The sequence below is a fragment of the Liolophura sinensis genome, chromosome 10 (genome assembly GCF_032854445.1).
Source record: "Liolophura sinensis isolate JHLJ2023 chromosome 10, CUHK_Ljap_v2, whole genome shotgun sequence".
Taxonomy (NCBI): domain Eukaryota; kingdom Metazoa; phylum Mollusca; class Polyplacophora; order Chitonida; family Chitonidae; genus Liolophura; species Liolophura sinensis.
In genome coordinates, this window is record NC_088304.1 from 31343489 (window position 1) to 31363203 (window position 19715).

Genomic DNA, 19715 nt, shown 5'->3' on the forward strand with positions numbered 1-19715 from the left:
ATCGGGCGAAAGCAGCAATCAACACTCTCACGCACACCTACAGCGGCTTACCGGCTTAACCTGGGTAATGGCAAACATATCGATCTGTTTTTCTCTTTAACTTGATCCTGCGATCATGGCCTATCATGTATACTGTGATCATGGCCACATGTATACTGTGACCTCCCCCCCCCCCCCCAACACCCCGCCTCCACTGTCACGTGGCTCTTGAACGCTGTGATCGAATGACTGTGTAATGTAATGGGGGTCGGGAACTTTTAATTGAATTGCCACACGCAGGTTAAACCTCTTGACATCGATATCGTGTTTCACTCCTGGTCAGATTACAACGTAATCCGATTATATCACGTCTCCAGGATATATGCCTCAGCATGACTTTGTATGATTGCTAATCCCTTGTTGCTTAGTATCACTTTCAACATTTACTGATGACGACGTGACCAACCATACAGCGGCGCTATTGTGTATAACCCCGTTGTCTCAGTGCCAGTGTACATTTTAGTTATTTATTTCATTAGTGTTTACACCGAACTCAATAATATTTCACTCATACGACGGTGGCTAGAATTACGGTGTGAGAAAACAAAACAGGGCCCAGGGCATAACCCATGGCCATTTGCAGGTTGAAGGCAGCCAGTGTATTAATATAGTGATCCCTCATTGCATGAAGCCAAACCAGACACGACACCCAACCCACCACTACAGTATAGTATACCGGGCGACCAGACACCAGAGACGACATCCACCTAGTCACAGTACCGCTCATACCACCTATACTATACCACCTATATACCTATACTACCACCTATGTGTGAGGTTAATTTATTTGACTATTTATTTGATTGGAGTTATCTGTGCTCAAGAACATTTCACTTATATCACGGCTGCCAGCATAAACCGGTTAAACCCACGACCACCCTCAGACTGCTAACAGACCTTCCCACGTCCGAACGGAGAGGAAGACAGCATGAGTTGGACTTGAATTCACGGCGACCGCATTGGTGAAAGGTTCCTTGGTCACTCTGCTGCGCTAGCGCACATGACCACTCGGTAACGGTGGTTCCGATCGAGGGATTAAGTCTTATTTAGCATTGACTCGTATCACAGTGGGGGCACGTTGTCTCCTTGCCAATTTATTTACAATGCTGCCTCACTAAAATACAATGCCTCGACACCCATGCAGACATGACGACCCTTCCAGAGACACGATACTTACAACATGCTGACCAATACTATGTCGACATATCCACCTATAAATCATTTCATAGGTAGTTGGTTGATGACCAAATACGTGACCAATTGCGTACGGACATGTCACCATAATAATAAATTAGTTGTTAATTAGATTAAATTAGTTGTTATCCAAAAGCAGTCTGTGTATATCAGTGTCCAGTATTATTGTCAACTGATATTTATTAGTTGGTTTGAGATTTTAAGTTGATTTCAAAGTCATTTTATTCGTATCACGACAGTGTCCTCTTAAAGAGCAGGCTGGTCAGAGTACCAAAATATTGTAACAATTATTAATCTGTTGTGCTGTAACCCTGTTGGGTGAGTATAAGCTAACAGAGATTGTGTTGGTGTTTCATATCGGTTTTTATATCAATGCCAACAAGCAAACAAGCATTTTGCGCACTTCACTTAGTATAATATATGTAGGCTTTTGTGCGCGGTATTTCAGCGAATGTTAAAGTGCCCTTTACAATACATTTAACAGAAAGGGACTACTTCAGGTAACTATGTTTTTGTCGCGCTTCGTCGAGCTAAGTAGGCCCATATACTTTCCATTACCAATTAGTTCTCCAGCCACAAATGGATTATACTTCCGATTGGAAAAATTCTTTTTGATTTAGTATATACTGTATTACTACGTCATGATCACCTCCCATTTCACCTCTCTTTGTGTCAGTCATTGTCATTGGTGTATGCTAATCGATCTTAATTGTCAACAGCTTATGTATAGTTTATCGGCTGTTGTTTTGTATCCGAAAGAGCAGATCGTAGCCCAGGGATCATGGGTGGATAGCACAGTCATCCATCATTAATCTAAAGGGTACCGCTGATTTGTGTCTGTTGTCCGTCGTCAAACCTGGATGTTTCGTGGAAAACTGTGCCAAACGTTTGATGTATTTATTTATTTGATTGGTGCTTTACGACGTACTCAAGATTATTTCACTTATACCACGGCGGCCAGCATTTTGGTGGGAAGAAACCCGACAGAGCCCGGGGGAAACCCATGAAAATCCGCATGTTGGTGGCAGACCTTCCCACGTACGCCCGGAGAGGAAGTTAGCATGAGCTGGACATGAACTCATTGGTGAGAGGCTTCTGGGTCATTCTGGGTGCGTAAACCCGCTCGGCCGTGGAGGCTCCCCAAGCGTTTGATCTATGTAGTTTTAGTTCGGTTTAGCTTATGTGGGAGAGTGCACAAACTGTAAGGTACATATAAACATCACAAGGTGGAATGTATATGCTTGTATGTATGCTTGGGATCTTACATCGCACTTCACAATTATACAGTCATACAACGACGACAAGCCACTAGGCGCGTGTACATATACTGTGTCTTCCTGTGGCAGGGCGAGTCCATGTCGTCAAAATGCAGCGGACATTGAAGTATCATGCCAAAGGCGCCAGACATGACATCCCATCCAGTCACACTACACGGACACCGGGTCAATGAGAGCGCCAAGCGACGCAGCAGCAGGTACCATTATTAAAGTCTGTGGTATGACCCGAGCCAGGATTGACACCTGGTCTGCCAACTTTGAGACAGACACCTGGGCAACGAAGCGGTCCAAGGGGGAATTAACGTGATCTCCACTCTGCACAAATCTTACGTAAAGTTCCGTCAAACAGCCGGTCCTGATCGAGTTGTCCAGTTGCTAGTCTTTTATTTATATATTTATTTATTTATTTATTTTGTTGATCAGTGTTTTACGCCGTACTCAAGAATATTTCACTTATACGACGGCGGCCAACATTATGGTGAGAGGAAACCAGACAGAGCCCAGAGGAAACCCGTGACCCTGCACAGTGTACTGCCAGGCCTTCCCACGTACGGCTGGAAAGGACGCCAGCAAGAGCTGGACTTGAACTCACAACGACCGCATTGGTGAAAGGCTTCTGAGTTGCTTGTCTTTTACGTTCACCTTCCACCAATACGGTGTACATATCAGTACGTCACAAAGGGAAAGGTTTGCCCGGATGTTCGTCAGCAACTTGCTGTGGTCAGTGGTTCAATCGATGCAAGCCGGTTTATTCCACCAAAATAAGTGCCACGGTAAATAATATTTTTTCAGATAACTTGACAATAGCTGAGGTTAAACCATACTCACCTGAAGATGCCCTTAACTCTCAGCACAAATTCTTTACACATATGGTGTCTGGAAGTTTTATCCAGTCAACGTCCACACTGCTCATGTCTTCGGCATGAAGTTCATATGATGGAGATCTATAAATATATCGGCCTTAGAGAATTCTATACCCGGGTACATCCTGGTGTGAATGACATAATAATGAAGTCATGTTTTCAATGAAAATGAGCGATGAAACAAATGTATAAATGTATGTCAGCAATAGTTTATAGCAGGTAATGACTCGGACTTCGCACATACCATAGGTAGTATTTAATGAATGAGAACCATGTGTAATCTTACACCTTTAATTTCATGTTAAGAATTTAAACAAGCAGTTACAAGCAGTTTAAGATGAGATAAAGAGAAACAACGTCCGGACTGAGTATGCAATCTCCAAACACAACGAACGCCCTAAACAGAACGATAAGGATCAAAGGAATTTTGAATTTGACCAGCAAGACTTTCCTTCGCCTGTAGTGTTATGTACTATTGCCGTCCGGAAATATGATCTCTAGAAATACTGGCTGGCTGGCTGTCGTGCAGATCAACCGCAAGGCCTGTCGGTACGAGAAGAGAAACGGATTAGGCCTACAGCACTTGACGGTCTTTGAGCCCACTTCCTGTGCAAGGATTTCTCATCAATCAGGAAAAACATATTAGGGCGATGAGTGCCCTCAAGGAAATGTGGTGATCCAAGGCCAAGCGCTTGGGAGCACAACGACGAAGGTACATCTCATCTGAGTGTGCATGATATAAGCTATGATGTTAAGGACGGCCTGACTCCTCTCACACCTGGTATAGTGCTGACAATCTCTTCAGCGTTAGGTGCGCAGTAGGAAATGGGTACATGTCTCGCTTGGCCTGCCGCAATCAGAAATTTACAGAACATATTTTCTCCCTGTTAACTGCATACAAATATCGCATACAAATAACATAAGTAAATTAAAACAAAGCTAATACAGAAAACTCCACAAGAAAAAACCCATCCACCCCTAGCTATGGTGGTACCTTTAGTTACTATTAATCAAGTAAACCTGCCAAAAATATAAAATTACTACATAATTATCATAATAACAAAAGTCTAATGATAGAATTTACGTCACCACATCTGCTTCTAATGAAAATTGTGTTATAAACTAGGAATAAACACCGAAATATAGAAAGCAACAAATGATTCACCACTAGCTATTCAACAACATTTCGTGATTGCTCTCCTCTGAGTCACCACGAACAGACTTTTATTTTTGTTTTCTTTACAGTTCAGACAAAATTCCATATGAATGTTTTTCAGCACTTCTTTTCAGGTTAAAAGCAGCCGAAAGCCACGTAAATGGATTTGTGCCATTTCCTCGTTACAATTTAGGGTGAAAAACAAGAGTTATCAAGACAACACGGCATCTGTAGTAGTATGGCATATATAATTGTCTCTATAACAAATTGCTAACCACATGCATCTTCACAAAATATATTAAATGTGCTGAAAAGGTAACAAGCCACCAATCACCCGGGATACAGTCGTACTGTTGGTGCTTGTTTTTTTTTTTTACAATCTTTCATAACAAGTGAATGAACTGTCAAAACCGCAATTGGGTGAGAGAAAGCAAAAGAAACTGTATCTGCCTTCACTGTTTATTACTACTACTGTGGTTTTTAACACAAGTTCAAGTTGTAAAATCAAACACAAAACTTCTCGATAATGGAAAAGACCTAACGAAATAGAAAGCAACAAGCTTTTGGTGTAATTTTGGTAATTGCTTTTCCTTTCACAAAAAACAAACATACTGTTATTTTTGCTTTCTCAACTGTTATGACGAATTTACATATGGTTGCCTTCAAAACATCTCTTAAAGTTGACGACAGCTGTAAACCTTAGCACCTCTAATAATAATCAGAATAAAAGCCTTTAAAGAGATGATGAACAGAACTAACCCACCATTCTCTTGAACGTGTGGGCGTCACTTGTCTTTAAGCTGTTAAGAAATCAAGCAAAAGCCCTTTCAGTGGATTTGTGCTATTTGCTCTGTAAAATTTAAAGTGAAAATCATGAGTTATCAACACAACATGGCATCTGCAGTACTATGGCATATTTACTTATTTTTATAACACACTGCCACACATAAGTGACTAAGAATGTATTGTATGTGCTTAAGGAGTAACAAGCTACAAACTATTCTTATCTGTAGCCTACTCTTGTACTTACTTTTCTCATCACACCATTCAGAAGAAATCAATGGATGATTAAAATCGCATTTAGGGTAAGAAAGAAAAAACAGAAAATGTATTTACCTTTCCTGTTCAGTCTTACCAATGCATTTTGTAACACAAATTAAAGCTGTGAAATACAAAATAAAACTTCTAGATGATGATAATGTCCCAAAGAAATAGCAAGTAACAAATCATCCACCCCTGGCTACAGTGGTAATTTTGGTAATTCCTTTTCCTTTGAGTCCGCAAAAAAAAACATACTGTTGTTTTGGGATTCTCTACTATTATGAGAAATATACATATTGTCACTTTTCAAGACACCTCTTAAAGTTCACCACAGCAATAATTCTTAGCAACTGTAATAAAAATAGCAACAATCAGCAAAGAAAAAAAAAACGTTGTAAAAGATGATAAATAAAACTAACCCACCATTCTCTTAGAGGTGTCAGGATCACATGTCCTTAAGCTGTTAAGAAATCAAGCAAAAGCCCTATTAGTGCATTTGTGCTATTTGCTCTGTAAAATTTAAAGTGAAAATCATGAGTTATCAACACAACCTGGCCTCTGCAGTACTATGGCATATTTACTTATTTTCATAACACACTGCCACACATCAGTGACTAAGAATGTATTGTATGTGCTTAAGGAGTAACAAGCTACAAATTATCCTTATCTGGAGCCTACTCTTGTACTTACTTTTCTTACCACACCTTTCAGAAGAAATCAATAAATGATTAAAATGGATTTTAAGGTAAGAAGGAAAAAACAGAAAATATATTTACCTTTCCTGTTCAGTCTTACCAATGCATTTTGTAACACAAATTAAAGATGTGAAATACAAAATAAAACTTCTAGATGATGATATTGTCCCAAAGAAATAGCAACCAACAAATCATCCACCCCTGGCTACAGTGGTAATTTTGGTAATTGCTTTTCCTTTGAGTCCGCAAAAAAAAACATACTGTTGTTTTGGGATTCTCTACTATTATGACAAACATACATATTGTCACTTTTCAAGACACCTCTTAAAGTTCACCACAGCAATAATTCTTAGCAACTGTAATAAAAGTAGCAACAATCAGCAAAGAAAAAAAAACAAAAACGTTGTAAAAGATGATAAATAAAACTAACCCACCATTCTCTTAAAGGTGTCAGGATCACATGTCTTTAAGCTGTTAAGAAATCAAGCAAAAGCCCTGTTAGTGCATTTGTGCTATTTGCTCTGTAAAATTTAAAGTGAAAATCATGAGTTATCAACACAACCTGGCCTCTGCAGTACTATGGCATATTTACTTATTTTCATAGCACAGTGACACACATAAGTGACTAAGAATGTATTGTATGTACTTAAGGAGTAACAAGCTACAAACTATTCTTATCTAAAGCCTACTCTTGTACTTACTTTTCTCATCACACCATTCAGAACAAATCAATGGATGATTAAAATCGCATTTAGGGTAAGAAAGAAAAAACAGAAAATGTATTTACCTTTCCTGTTCAGTCTTACCACTGCAATTTGTAACACAAATTAAAGCTGTAAAATAAAAATCAAAACTTCTAGATGATGATAATGTCCCAAAGAAATAGCAAGTAACAAATCATCCACCCCTGGCTATAGTGGTACTTTTGGTGCTTGCTTTTCCTTTAAAAGACTAGTTAGATAAAAACATACACACTTACATATGTAGAAATTTGTCTACAACAAAATAAGCTAACAGAAACATTAATACCACTTCACTATCAAATACTGTTCTTACTACTTCATCTTCTCTGACACTTATTTCTTCAGTATATTGGCAAGGAATTATAAACCTCAAAGAAATAGCAACCAACAAATCATCCACCCCTGGCTACAGTGGTAATTTTGGTAATTGCTTTTCCTTTCAGTCACAAAAAACAAATATACTGGTGTTTTGGCTTTCTTTACTGTTGTGACAAATATTAATATGGTCGCTTTTCAAGACATCTCTTAAAGTTAACCACAGCAATAATTCTTAGCAACTGTAATAAAAGTAGCAACAATCAGCAAAAAAAAAACAACAGAAAACAACATTGTAAAAGATGATAAATAAAACTAACCCACCATTCTCTTGAAGGTGTCAGGATCACATGTCTTTAAGCTGTTAAGAAATCAAGCAAAAGCCCTATTAGTGCATTTGTGCTATTTGCTCTGTAAAATTGAAAGTGAAAATCATGAGTTATCAACACAACCTGACCTCTGCAGTACTATGGCATATTTACTTATTTTCATAACACACTGCCACACATCAGTGACTAAGAATGTATTGTATGTGCTTAAGGAGTAACAAGCTACAAATTATCCTTATCTGGAGCCTACTCTTGTACTTACTTTTCTTACCACACCTTTCACAAGAAATCAATAAATGATTAAAATCGATTTTAGGGTAAGAAGGAAAAAACAGAAAATGTATCTACCTTTCCAGTTCAGTTTTACCAATGCATTTTGTAACACAAATTAAAGCTGTGAAATAAAAAATAAAACTTCTAGATGATGATAATGTCCCAAAGAAATAGCAAGTAACAAATCATCCACCCCTGGCTATAGTGGTACTTTTGGTGCTTGCTTTTCCTTTAAAAGACTAGTTAGATAAAAACATACACACTTACATATGTAGAAATTTGTCTACAACAAAATAAGCTAACAGAAACATTAATACCACTTCTCTTTCAAATACTCTTCTTACTACTTCATCTTCCTTGACAGTTATTTCTTTAATAAATTGGCAACGAATTATAAATCTCAAAGAAATAGCAACCAACAAATCATCCACCCCTGGCTACAGTGGTAATTTTGGTAATTGCTTTTCCTTTGAGTCCGCAAAAAAAAACACACTGTTGTTTTGGGATTCTCTACTATTATGACAAATATACATATGGTCACTTTTCAAGACACCTCTTAAAGTTCACCACAGCAATAATTCTTAGCAACTGTAATAAAAGTAGCAACAATCAGCAAAGAAAAAAAACAAAAACGTTGTAAAAGATGATAAATAAAACTAACCCACCATTCTCTTAAAGGTGTCAGGATCACATGTCTTTAAGCTGTTAAGAAATCAAGCAAAAGCCCTATTAGTGCATTTGTGCTATTTGCTCTGTAAAATTTAAAGTGAAAATCATGAGTTATCAACACAACCTGGCCTCTGCAGTACTATGGCATATTTACTTATTTTCATAGCACAGTGACACACATAAGTGACTAAGAATGTATTGTATGTGCTTAAGGAGTAACAAGCTACAAACTATTCTTATCTGGAGCCTACTCTTGTTCTTACTTTTCTCATCACACCATTCAGAAGAAATCAATGGATGATTAAAATCGCATTTAGGGTAAGAAAGAAAAAACAGAAAATGTATCTACCTTTCCTGTTCAGTCTTACCACTGCAATTTGTAACACAAATTAAAGCTGTGAAATAAAAAATAAAACTTCTAGATGATGATAATGTCCCAAAGAAATAGCAAGTAACAAATCATCCACCCCTGGCTATAGTGGTACTTTTGGTGCTTGCTTTTCTTTTAAAAGACTAGTTAGATAAAAACATACGCACTTACATATGTAGAAATTTGTCTACAACAAAATAAGCTAACAGGAACATTAATACCACTTCACTATCAAATACTGTTCTTACTACTTCATCTTCTCTGACACTTATTTCTTCAGTATATTGGCAAGGAATTATAAACCTCAAAGAAATAGCAACCAACAAATCATCCACCCCTGGCTACAGTGGTAATTTTGGTAATTGCTTTTCCTTTCAGTCACAAAAAACAAACATACTGTTGTTTTGGCTTTCTTTACTGTTGTGACAAATATTAATATAGTCGCTTTTCAAGACATCTCTTAAAGTTAACCACAGCAATAATTCTTAGCAACTGTAATAAAAGTAGCAACAATCAGCAAAAAAAACAACAGAAAACAACATTGTAAAAGATGATAAATAAAACTAACCCACCATTCTCTTAAAGGTGTCAGGATCACATGTCTTTAAGCTGTTAAGAAATCAAGCACAAGCCCTATTAGTGGATATGTGCTATTTGCTCTGTAAAATTTAAAGTGAAAATCATGAATTATCAACACAACCTGGCATCTGCAGTACTATGGCATATTTATTTATTTTCATAGCACAGTGCCACACATAAGTGACTAAGAATGTATTGTATGTGCTTAAGGAGTAACAAGCTACAAATTATCCTTATCTGGAGCCTACTCTTGTACTTACTTTTCTTACCACACCTTTCACAAGAAATCAATAAATGATTAAAATCGATTTTAGGGTAAGAAGGAAAAAACAGAAAATGTATTTACCTTTCCTGTTCAGTCTTACCAATGCATTTTGTAACACAAATTAAAGATGTGAAATACAAAATAAAACTTCTAGATGATGATAATGTCCCAAAGAAACAGCAACCAACAAATCATCCACCCCTGGCTACAGTGGTAATTTTGGTAATTGCTTTTCCTTTGAGTCCGCAAAAAAAAACATACTGTTGTTTTGGGATTCTCTACTATTATGACAAATATACATATTGTCACTTTTCAAGACACCTCTTAAAATTCACCACAGCAATAATTCTTAGCAACTGTAATAAAAATAGCAACAATCAGCAAAGAAAAAAAAAAACGTTGTAAAAGATGATAAATAAAACTAACCCACCATTCTCTTAGAGGTGTCAGGATCACATGTCTTTAAGCTGTTAAGAAATCAAGCAAAAGCCCTATTAGTGCAATTGTGCTATTTGCTCTGTAAAATTTAAAGTGAAAATCATGAGTTATCAAAACAACCTGGCATCTGCAGTACTATGGCATATTTACTTATTTTCATAGCACAGTGACACACATAAGTGACTAAGAATGTATTGTATGTGCTTAAGGAGTAACAAGCTACAAACTATTCTTATCTGGAGCTTACTCTTGTACTTACTTTTCTTACCACACCTTTCAGAAGAAATCAATGGATGATTAAAATCGCATTTAGGGTAAGAAAGAAAAAACAGAAAATGTATTTACCTTTCCTGTTCAGTCGTACCAATGCATTTTGTAACACAAATTAAAGCTGTGAAATACAAAATAAAACTTCTAGATGATGATAATGTCCCAAAGAAATAGCAAGTAACAAATCATCCACCCCTGGCTATAGTGGTACTTTTGGTGCTTGCTTTTCCTTTAAAAGACTAGTTAAATAAAAACATACACACTTACATATGTAGAAAATTGTCTACAACAAAATAAGCTAACAGACACATTGATACCACTTCTCTTTCAAATACTCTTCTTACTACTTCATCTTCCTTGACAGTTATTTCTTTAGTAAATTGGCAACGAATTATAAACCTCACAGAAATAGCAACCAACAAATCATCCACCCCTGGCTACAGGGGTAATTTTGGTAATTGCTTTTCCTTTGAGTCCGCAAAAAAAACATACTGTTGTTTTGGGATTCTCTACTATTATGACAAATATACATATGGTCACTTTTCAAGACATCTCTTAAAGTTCACCACAGCAATAAGTCTTAGCAACTGTAATAAAAGTAGCAACAATCAGCAAAGAAAAAAAACAAAAACGTTGTAAAAGATGATAAATAAAACTAACCCACCATTCTCTTAAAGGTGTCAGGATCACATGTCTTTAAGCTGTTAAGAAATCAAGCAAAAGCCCTGTTAGTGCATTTGTGCTATTTGCTCTGTAAAATTTAAAGTGAAAATCATAAGTTATCAACACAACCTGGCCTCTGCAGTACTATGGCATATTTACTTATTTTCATAGCACAGTGACACACATAAGTGACTAAGAATGTATTGTATGTGCTTAAGGAGTAACAAGCTACAAACTATTCTTATCTGGAGCCTACTCTTGTACTTACTTTTCTTACCACACCATTCAGAACAAATCAATGGATGATTAAAATCACATTTAGGGTAAGAAAGAAAAAACAGAAAATGTATCTACCTTTCCTGTTCAGTCTTACCACTGCAATTTGTAACACAAATTAAAGCTGTGAAATAAAAAATAAAACTTCTAGATGATGATAATGTCCCAAAGAAATAGCAAGTAACAAATCATCCACCCCTGGCTATAGTGGTACTTTTGGTGCTTGCTTTTCCTTTAAAAGACTAGTTAGATAAAAACATACACACTTACATATGTAGAAATTTGTCAACAACAAAATAAGCTAACAGAAACATTGATACCACTTCTCTTTCAAATACTCTTCTTACTACTTCATCTTCCTTGACAGTTATTTCTTTAGTAAATTGGCAACGAATTATAAACCTCAAAGAAATAGCAACCAACAAATCATCCACCCCTGGCTACAGTGGTAATTTTGGTAATTGCTTTTCCTTTGAGTCTGCAAAAAAAAATATACTGTTGTTTTGGGATTCTCTACTATTATGACAAATATACATATGATCACTTTTCAAGACATCTCTTAAAGTTCACCACAGCAATAATTCTTAGCAACTGTAATAAAAGTAGCAACAATCAGCAAAGAAAAAAAACAAAAACGTTGTAAAAGATGATAAATAAAACTAACCCACCATTCTCTTAAAGGTGTCAGGATCACATGTCTTTAAGCTGTTAAGAAATCAAGCAAAAGCCCTATTAGTGGATTTGTGCTATTTGCTCTGTAAAATTCAAAGGGAAAATCATGAGTTATCAACACAACCTGGCATCTGCAGTACTATGGCATATTTACTTATTTTCATAGCACAGTGCCACACATAAGTGACTAAGAATGTATTGTATGTGCTTAAGGAGTAACAAGCTACAAACTATTCTTATCTGGAGCCTACTCTTGTACTTACTTTTCTCATCACACCTTTTAGAAGAAATCAATGGATGATTAAAATCGCATTTAGGGTAAGAAAGAAAAAACAGAAAATGTATCTACCTTTCCTGTTCAGTCTTACCACTGCAATTTGTAACACAAATTAAAGCTGTGAAATAAAAAATAAAACTTCTAGATGATGATAATGTCCCAAAGAAATAGCAAGTAACAAATCATCCACCCCTGGCTATAGTGGTACTTTTGGTGCTTGCTTTTCCTTTAAAAGACTAGTTAGATAAAAACATACACACTTACATATGTAGAAATTTGTCAACAACAAAATGAGCTAACAGACACATTGATACCACTTCTCTTTCAAATACTCTTCTTACTACTTCATCTTCCTTGACAGTTATTTCTTTAGTAAACTGGCAACGAATTATAAATCTCAAAGAAATAGCAACCAACAAATCATCCACCCCTGGCTACAGTGGTAATTTTGGTAATTGTTTTTCCTTCTAGTCCGCAAAAAAAAATATACTGTTGTTTTTTGATTCTCTACTATTATGACAAATATACATATGGTCACTTTTCAAGACATCTCTTAAAGTTCACCACAGCAATAATTCTTAGCAACTGTAATAAAAGTAGCAACAATCAGCAAAGAAAAAAAACAAAAAACGTTGTAAAAGATGATAAATAAAACTAACCCACCATTCTCTTAAAGGTGTCAGGATCACATGTCTTTAAGCTGTTAAGAAATCAAGCAAAAGCCATATTAGTGGATTTGTGCTATTTGCTCTGTAAAATTTAAAGTGAAAATCATGAGTTATCAACACAACCTGGCATCTGCAGTACTATGGCATATTTACTTATTTTCATAGCACAGTGACACACATAAGTGACTAAGAATGTATTGTATGTGCTTAAGGAGTAACAAGCTACAAACTATTCTTATCTGGAGCCTACTCTTGTACTTACTTTTCTCATCACACCTTTCACAAGAAATCAATGGATGATTAAAATCGCATTTAGGGTAAGAAAGAAAAAACAGAAAATGTATCTACCTTTCCTGTTCAGTCTTACCACTGCAATTTGTAACACAAATTAAAGCTGTGAAATAAAAAATAAAACTTCTAGATGATGATAATGTCCCAAAGAAATAGCAAGTAACAAATCATCCACCCCTGGCTATAGTGGTACTTTTGGTGCTTGCTTTTCCTTTAAAAGACTAGTTAAATAAAAACATACACACTTACATATGTAGAAAATTGTCTACAACAAAATAAGCTAACAGACACATTGATACCACTTCTCTTTCAAATACTCTTCTTACTACTTCATCTTCCTTGACAGTTATTTCTTTAGTAAATTGGCAACGAATTATAAACCTCACAGAAATAGCAACCAACAAATCATCCACCCCTGGCTACAGGGGTAATTTTGGTAATTGCTTTTCCTTTGAGTCCGCAAAAAAAACATACTGTTGTTTTGGGATTCTCTACTATTATGACAAATATACATATGGTCACTTTTCAAGACATCTCTTAAAGTTCACCACAGCAATAAGTCTTAGCAACTGTAATAAAAGTAGCAACAATCAGCAAAGAAAAAAAACAAAAACGTTGTAAAAGATGATAAATAAAACTAACCCACCATTCTCTTAAAGGTGTCAGGATCACATGTCTTTAAGCTGTTAAGAAATCAAGCAAAAGCCCTGTTAGTGCATATGTGCTATTTGCTCTGTAAAATTTAAAGTGAAAATCATAAGTTATCAACACAACCTGGCCTCTGCAGTACTATGGCATATTTACTTATTTTCATAGCACAGTGACACACATAAGTGACTAAGAATGTATTGTATGTGCTTAAGGAGTAACAAGCTACAAACTATTCTTATCTGGAGCCTACTCTTGTACTTACTTTTCTTACCACACCATTCAGAACAAATCAATGGATGATTAAAATCACATTTAGGGTAAGAAAGAAAAAACAGAAAATGTATCTACCTTTCCTGTTCAGTCTTACCACTGCAATTTGTAACACAAATTAAAGCTGTGAAATAAAAAATAAAACTTCTAGATGATGATAATGTCCCAAAGAAATAGCAAGTAACAAATCATCCACCCCTGGCTATAGTGGTACTTTTGGTGCTTGCTTTTCCTTTAAAAGACTAGTTAGATAAAAACATACACACTTACATATGTAGAAATTTGTCAACAACAAAATAAGCTAACAGAAACATTGATACCACTTCTCTTTCAAATACTCTTCTTACTACTTCATCTTCCTTGACAGTTATTTCTTTAGTAAATTGGCAACGAATTATAAACCTCAAAGAAATAGCAACCAACAAATCATCCACCCCTGGCTACAGTGGTAATTTTGGTAATTGCTTTTCCTTTGAGTCCGCAAAAAAAAATATACTGTTGTTTTGGGATTCTCTACTATTATGACAAATATACATATGATCACTTTTCAAGACATCTCTTAAAGTTCACCACAGCAATAATTCTTAGCAACTGTAATAAAAGTAGCAACAATCAGCAAAGAAAAAAAACAAAAACGTTGTAAAAGATGATAAATAAAACTAACCCACCATTCTCTTAAAGGTGTCAGGATCACATGTCTTTAAGCTGTTAAGAAATCAAGCAAAAGCCCTATTAGTGGATTTGTGCTATTTGCTCTGTAAAATTCAAAGGGAAAATCATGAGTTATCAACACAACCTGGCATCTGCAGTACTATGGCATATTTACTTATTTTCATAGCACAGTGCCACACATAAGTGACTAAGAATGTATTGTATGTGCTTAAGGAGTAACAAGCTACAAACTATTCTTATCTGGAGCCTACTCTTGTACTTACTTTTCTCATCACACCTTTTAGAAGAAATCAATGGATGATTAAAATCGCATTTAGGGTAAGAAAGAAAAAACAGAAAATGTATCTACCTTTCCTGTTCAGTCTTACCACTGCAATTTGTAACACAAATTAAAGCTGTGAAATAAAAAATAAAACTTCTAGATGATGATAATGTCCCAAAGAAATAGCAAGTAACAAATCATCCACCCCTGGCTATAGTGGTACTTTTGGTGCTTGCTTTTCCTTTAAAAGACTAGTTAGATAAAAACATACACACTTACATATGTAGAAATTTGTCAACAACAAAATGAGCTAACAGACACATTGATACCACTTCTCTTTCAAATACTCTTCTTACTACTTCATCTTCCTTGACAGTTATTTCTTTAGTAAACTGGCAACGAATTATAAATCTCAAAGAAATAGCAACCAACAAATCATCCACCCCTGGCTACAGTGGTAATTTTGGTAATTGTTTTTCCTTCTAGTCCGCAAAAAAAAATATACTGTTGTTTTTTGATTCTCTACTATTATGACAAATATACATATGGTCACTTTTCAAGACATCTCTTAAAGTTCACCACAGCAATAATTCTTAGCAACTGTAATAAAAGTAGCAACAATCAGCAAAGAAAAAAAACAAAAACGTTGTAAAAGATGATAAATAAAACTAACCCACCATTCTCTTAAAGGTGTCAGGATCACATGTCTTTAAGCTGTTAAGAAATCAAGCAAAAGCCATATTAGTGGATTTGTGCTATTTGCTCTGTAAAATTTAAAGTGAAAATCATGAGTTATCAACACAACCTGGCATCTGCAGTACTATGGCATATTTACTTATTTTCATAGCACAGTGACACACATAAGTGACTAAGAATGTATTGTATGTGCTTAAGGAGTAACAAGCTACAAACTATTCTTATCTGGAGCCTACTCTTGTACTTACTTTTCTCATCACACCTTTCACAAGAAATCAATGGATGATTAAAATCGCATTTAGGGTAAGAAAGAAAAAACAGAAAATGTATCTACCTTTCCTGTTCAGTCTTACCACTGCAATTTGTAACACAAATTAAAGCTGTGAAATAAAAAATAAAACTTCTAGATGATGATAATGTCCCAAAGAAATAGCAAGTAACAAATCATCCACCCCTGGCTATAGTGGTACTTTTGGTGCTTGCTTTTCCTTTAAAAGACTAGTTAGATAAAAACATACACACTTACATATGTAGAAATTTGTCAACAACAAAATAAGCTAACAGACACATTGATACCACTTCTCTTTCAAATACTCTTCTTACTACTTCATCTTCCTTGACAGTTATTTCTTTAGTAAATTGGCAACGAATTATAAACCTCAAAGAAATAGCAACCAACAAATCATCCACCCCTGGCTACAGTGGTAATTTTGGTAATTGCTTTTCCTTTGAGTCCGCAAAAAAAACATACTGTTGTTTTGGGATTCTCTACTATTTTGACAAATATACATATGGTCACTTTTCAAGACATCTGTTAAAGTTCACCACAGCAATAAGTCTTAGCAACTGTAATAAAAGTAGCAACAATCAGCAAAGAAAAAAAACAAAAACGTTGTAAAAGATGATAAATAAAACTAACCCACCATTCTCTTAAAGGTGTCAGGATCACATGTCTTTAAGTTGTTAAGAAATCAAGCAAAAGCCCTATTAGTGGATTTGTGTTATTTGCTCTGTAAAATTTAAAGTGAAAATCATGAGTTATCAACACAACCTGACATCTTCAGTACTATGGCATATTTACTTATTTTCATAACACACTGCCACACATGAGTGACTAAGAATGTATTGTATGTGCTTAAGGAGTAACAAGCTACAAACTATTCTTATCTGGAGCCTACTCTTGTACTTACTTTTCTCATCACACCTTTCACAAGAAATCAATGGATGATTAAAATCACATTTAGGGTAAGAAAGAAAAAACAGAAAATATATCTACCTTTCCTGTTCAGTCTTACCAATGCATTTTGTAACACAAATTAAAGCTGTGAAATAAAAAATAAAACTTCTAGATGATGATAATGTCCCAAAAAAATAGCAAGTAACAAATCATCCACCCCTGGCTATAGTGGTAATTTTGGTGCTTGCTTTTCCTTTAAAAGACTAGTTAGATACAAAACATACACACTTACATATGTAGAAATTTGTCAACAACAAAATAAGCTAACAGACACATTGATACCACTTCTCTTTCAAATACTCTTCTTATTGCCTCATCTTCCTTGACAGTTATTTCTTTAGTAAATTGGCAACGAATTATAAATCTCAAAGAAATAGCAACCAACAAATCATCCACCTCTGGCTACAGTGGTAATTTTGGTAATTGCTTTTCCTTTGAGTCTGCAAAAAAAAAAACCATACTGTTGTTTTGGGATTCTCTACTATTATGACAAATATACATATGGTCACTTTTCAAGACATCTCTTAAAGTTCACCACAGCAATAATTCTTAGCAACTGTAATAAAAGTAGCAACAGTCAGCAAAATTAAGAGAAAACAAGATTGTAAAAGATGATAAATAAAACTAACCCACCATTCTCTTATACATGTCAGTGTCACTTGTCTTTAAGCTGTTAAGAAATCAAGTAAAAGCACTATTAGTGCCTTTGTGATATTTGCTCTGTAAAATTTAAAGTAAAAATCATGAGTTATCAACACAACATGGCATCTGCAGTACTATGGCATATTTACTTATTTTCATAGCACAGTGACACATATAAGTGACTAAGAATGTATTGTATGTGCTTAAGGAGTAACAAGCTTCAAATTATCCTTATCTGGAGCCTACTCTTGTACTTACTTTTCTTACCACACCTTTGAGAACAAATCAATGGATGGTTAAAGTTCCATTTAGGGTAAGAAGGAAAAAACAGAAAATGTATCTACCTTTCCTGTTTAGTTTTATCACTGCAATTTGTAACACAAATTAAAGCTGTGAAATAAAAAATAAAACTTCTAGATGATGATAATGTCCCAAAAAAATAGCAAGTAACAAATCATCCACCCCTGGCTATAGTGGTACTTTTGGTGCTTGCTTTTCCTTTAAAAGACTAGTTAGATAAAAACATACACACTTACATATGTAGAAAGTTGTCTACAAGAAAATAAGCTAACAGAAACATTAATACCACTTCTCTTTCAAATACTCTTCATACTACTTCATCTTCCTTGACAGTTATTTCTTTAGTAAATTGGCAACGAATTATAAACCTCAAAGAAATAGCAACCAACAAATCATCCACCCCTGGCTACAGTGGTAATTTTGGTAATTGCTTTTCCTTTGAGTCCGCAAAAAAAAATATACTGTTGTTTTGGGATTCTCTACTATTATGACAAATATACATATGATCAATTTTCAAGACATCTCTTAAAGTTTACCACAGCAATAATTCTTAGCAACTGTAATAAAAGTAGCAACAATCAGCAAAGAAAAAAAACAAAAACGTTGTAAAAGATGATAAATAAAACTAACCCACCATTCTCTTGAAGGTGTCAGGATCACATGTCTTTAAGCTGTTAAGAAATCAAGCAAAAGCCCTATTAGTGCATTTGTGATATTTGATCTGTAAAATTTAAAGTGAAAATCATGAGTTATCAACACAACCTGGCATCTGCAGTACTATTGAATATTTACTTATTTTCATAAAACAGTGCAAAACATAAGTGACTAAGAATGTATTGTATGTGCTTAAGGAGTAACCAGCTTCAAATTATCCTTATCTGGAGCCTACTCTTGTACTTACTTTTCTTACCACACCTTTCAGAACAAATCAATGGATGGTTAAAGTTCCATTTAGGGTAAGAAAGAAAAAACAGAAAATGTATCTACCTTTCCTGTTCAGTCTTACCACTGCAATTTGTAACACAAATTAAAGCTGTGAAATAAAAAATAAAACTTCTAGATGATGATAATGTCCCAAAGAAATAGCAAGTAACAAATCATCCACCCCTGGCTATAGTGGTACTTTTGGTGCTTGCTTTTCCTTTAAAAGACTAGTTAGAGAAAAACATACACACTTACATATGTAGAAATTTGTCAACAAGAAAATAAGCTAACGGAAACATTGATACCACTTCTCTTTCAAATACTCTTCTTACTACTTCATCTTGCTTTACAGTTGTTTTCTTAGTAAACTGGCAACGAATTATAAACTTCTAAGAAATAGCAACCAACAAATCATCCACCCCTGGCTACAGTGGTAATTTTGGTAATTGCTTTTCCTTTGAGTCCGCAACAAAAAATATACTGTTGTTTTGGGATTCTCTACTATTATGACAAATATACATATGGTCACTTTTCAAGACATCTCTTAAAGATCACCACAGCAATAATTCTTAGCAACTGTAATAAAAGTAGCAACAATCAGCAAAGAAAGAAAAAACTTGTAAAAGATGATAAATAAAACTAACCCACCATTCTCTTGAAGGTGTCAGGATCACATGTCTTTAAGCTGTAAAGAAATC

At 35.1% G+C, this 19715-nt stretch overlaps 1 long non-coding RNA gene across 1 annotated transcript; it reads right to left on the reverse strand.

Annotated features, from left to right (window-relative positions):
* Window positions 1-3730: 3730 nt before the first annotated feature.
* On the reverse strand, window positions 3731-7735 carry LOC135476791 (uncharacterized). Its single transcript, XR_010445136.1, has 3 exons — window positions 7648-7735; window positions 5293-5329; window positions 3731-4220 (listed from the first exon to the last, which is right to left on the reverse strand). It is a non-coding gene; the product is annotated as an uncharacterized LOC135476791 (long non-coding RNA).
* Between the last annotated feature and the right edge of the window lie 11980 nt (window positions 7736-19715).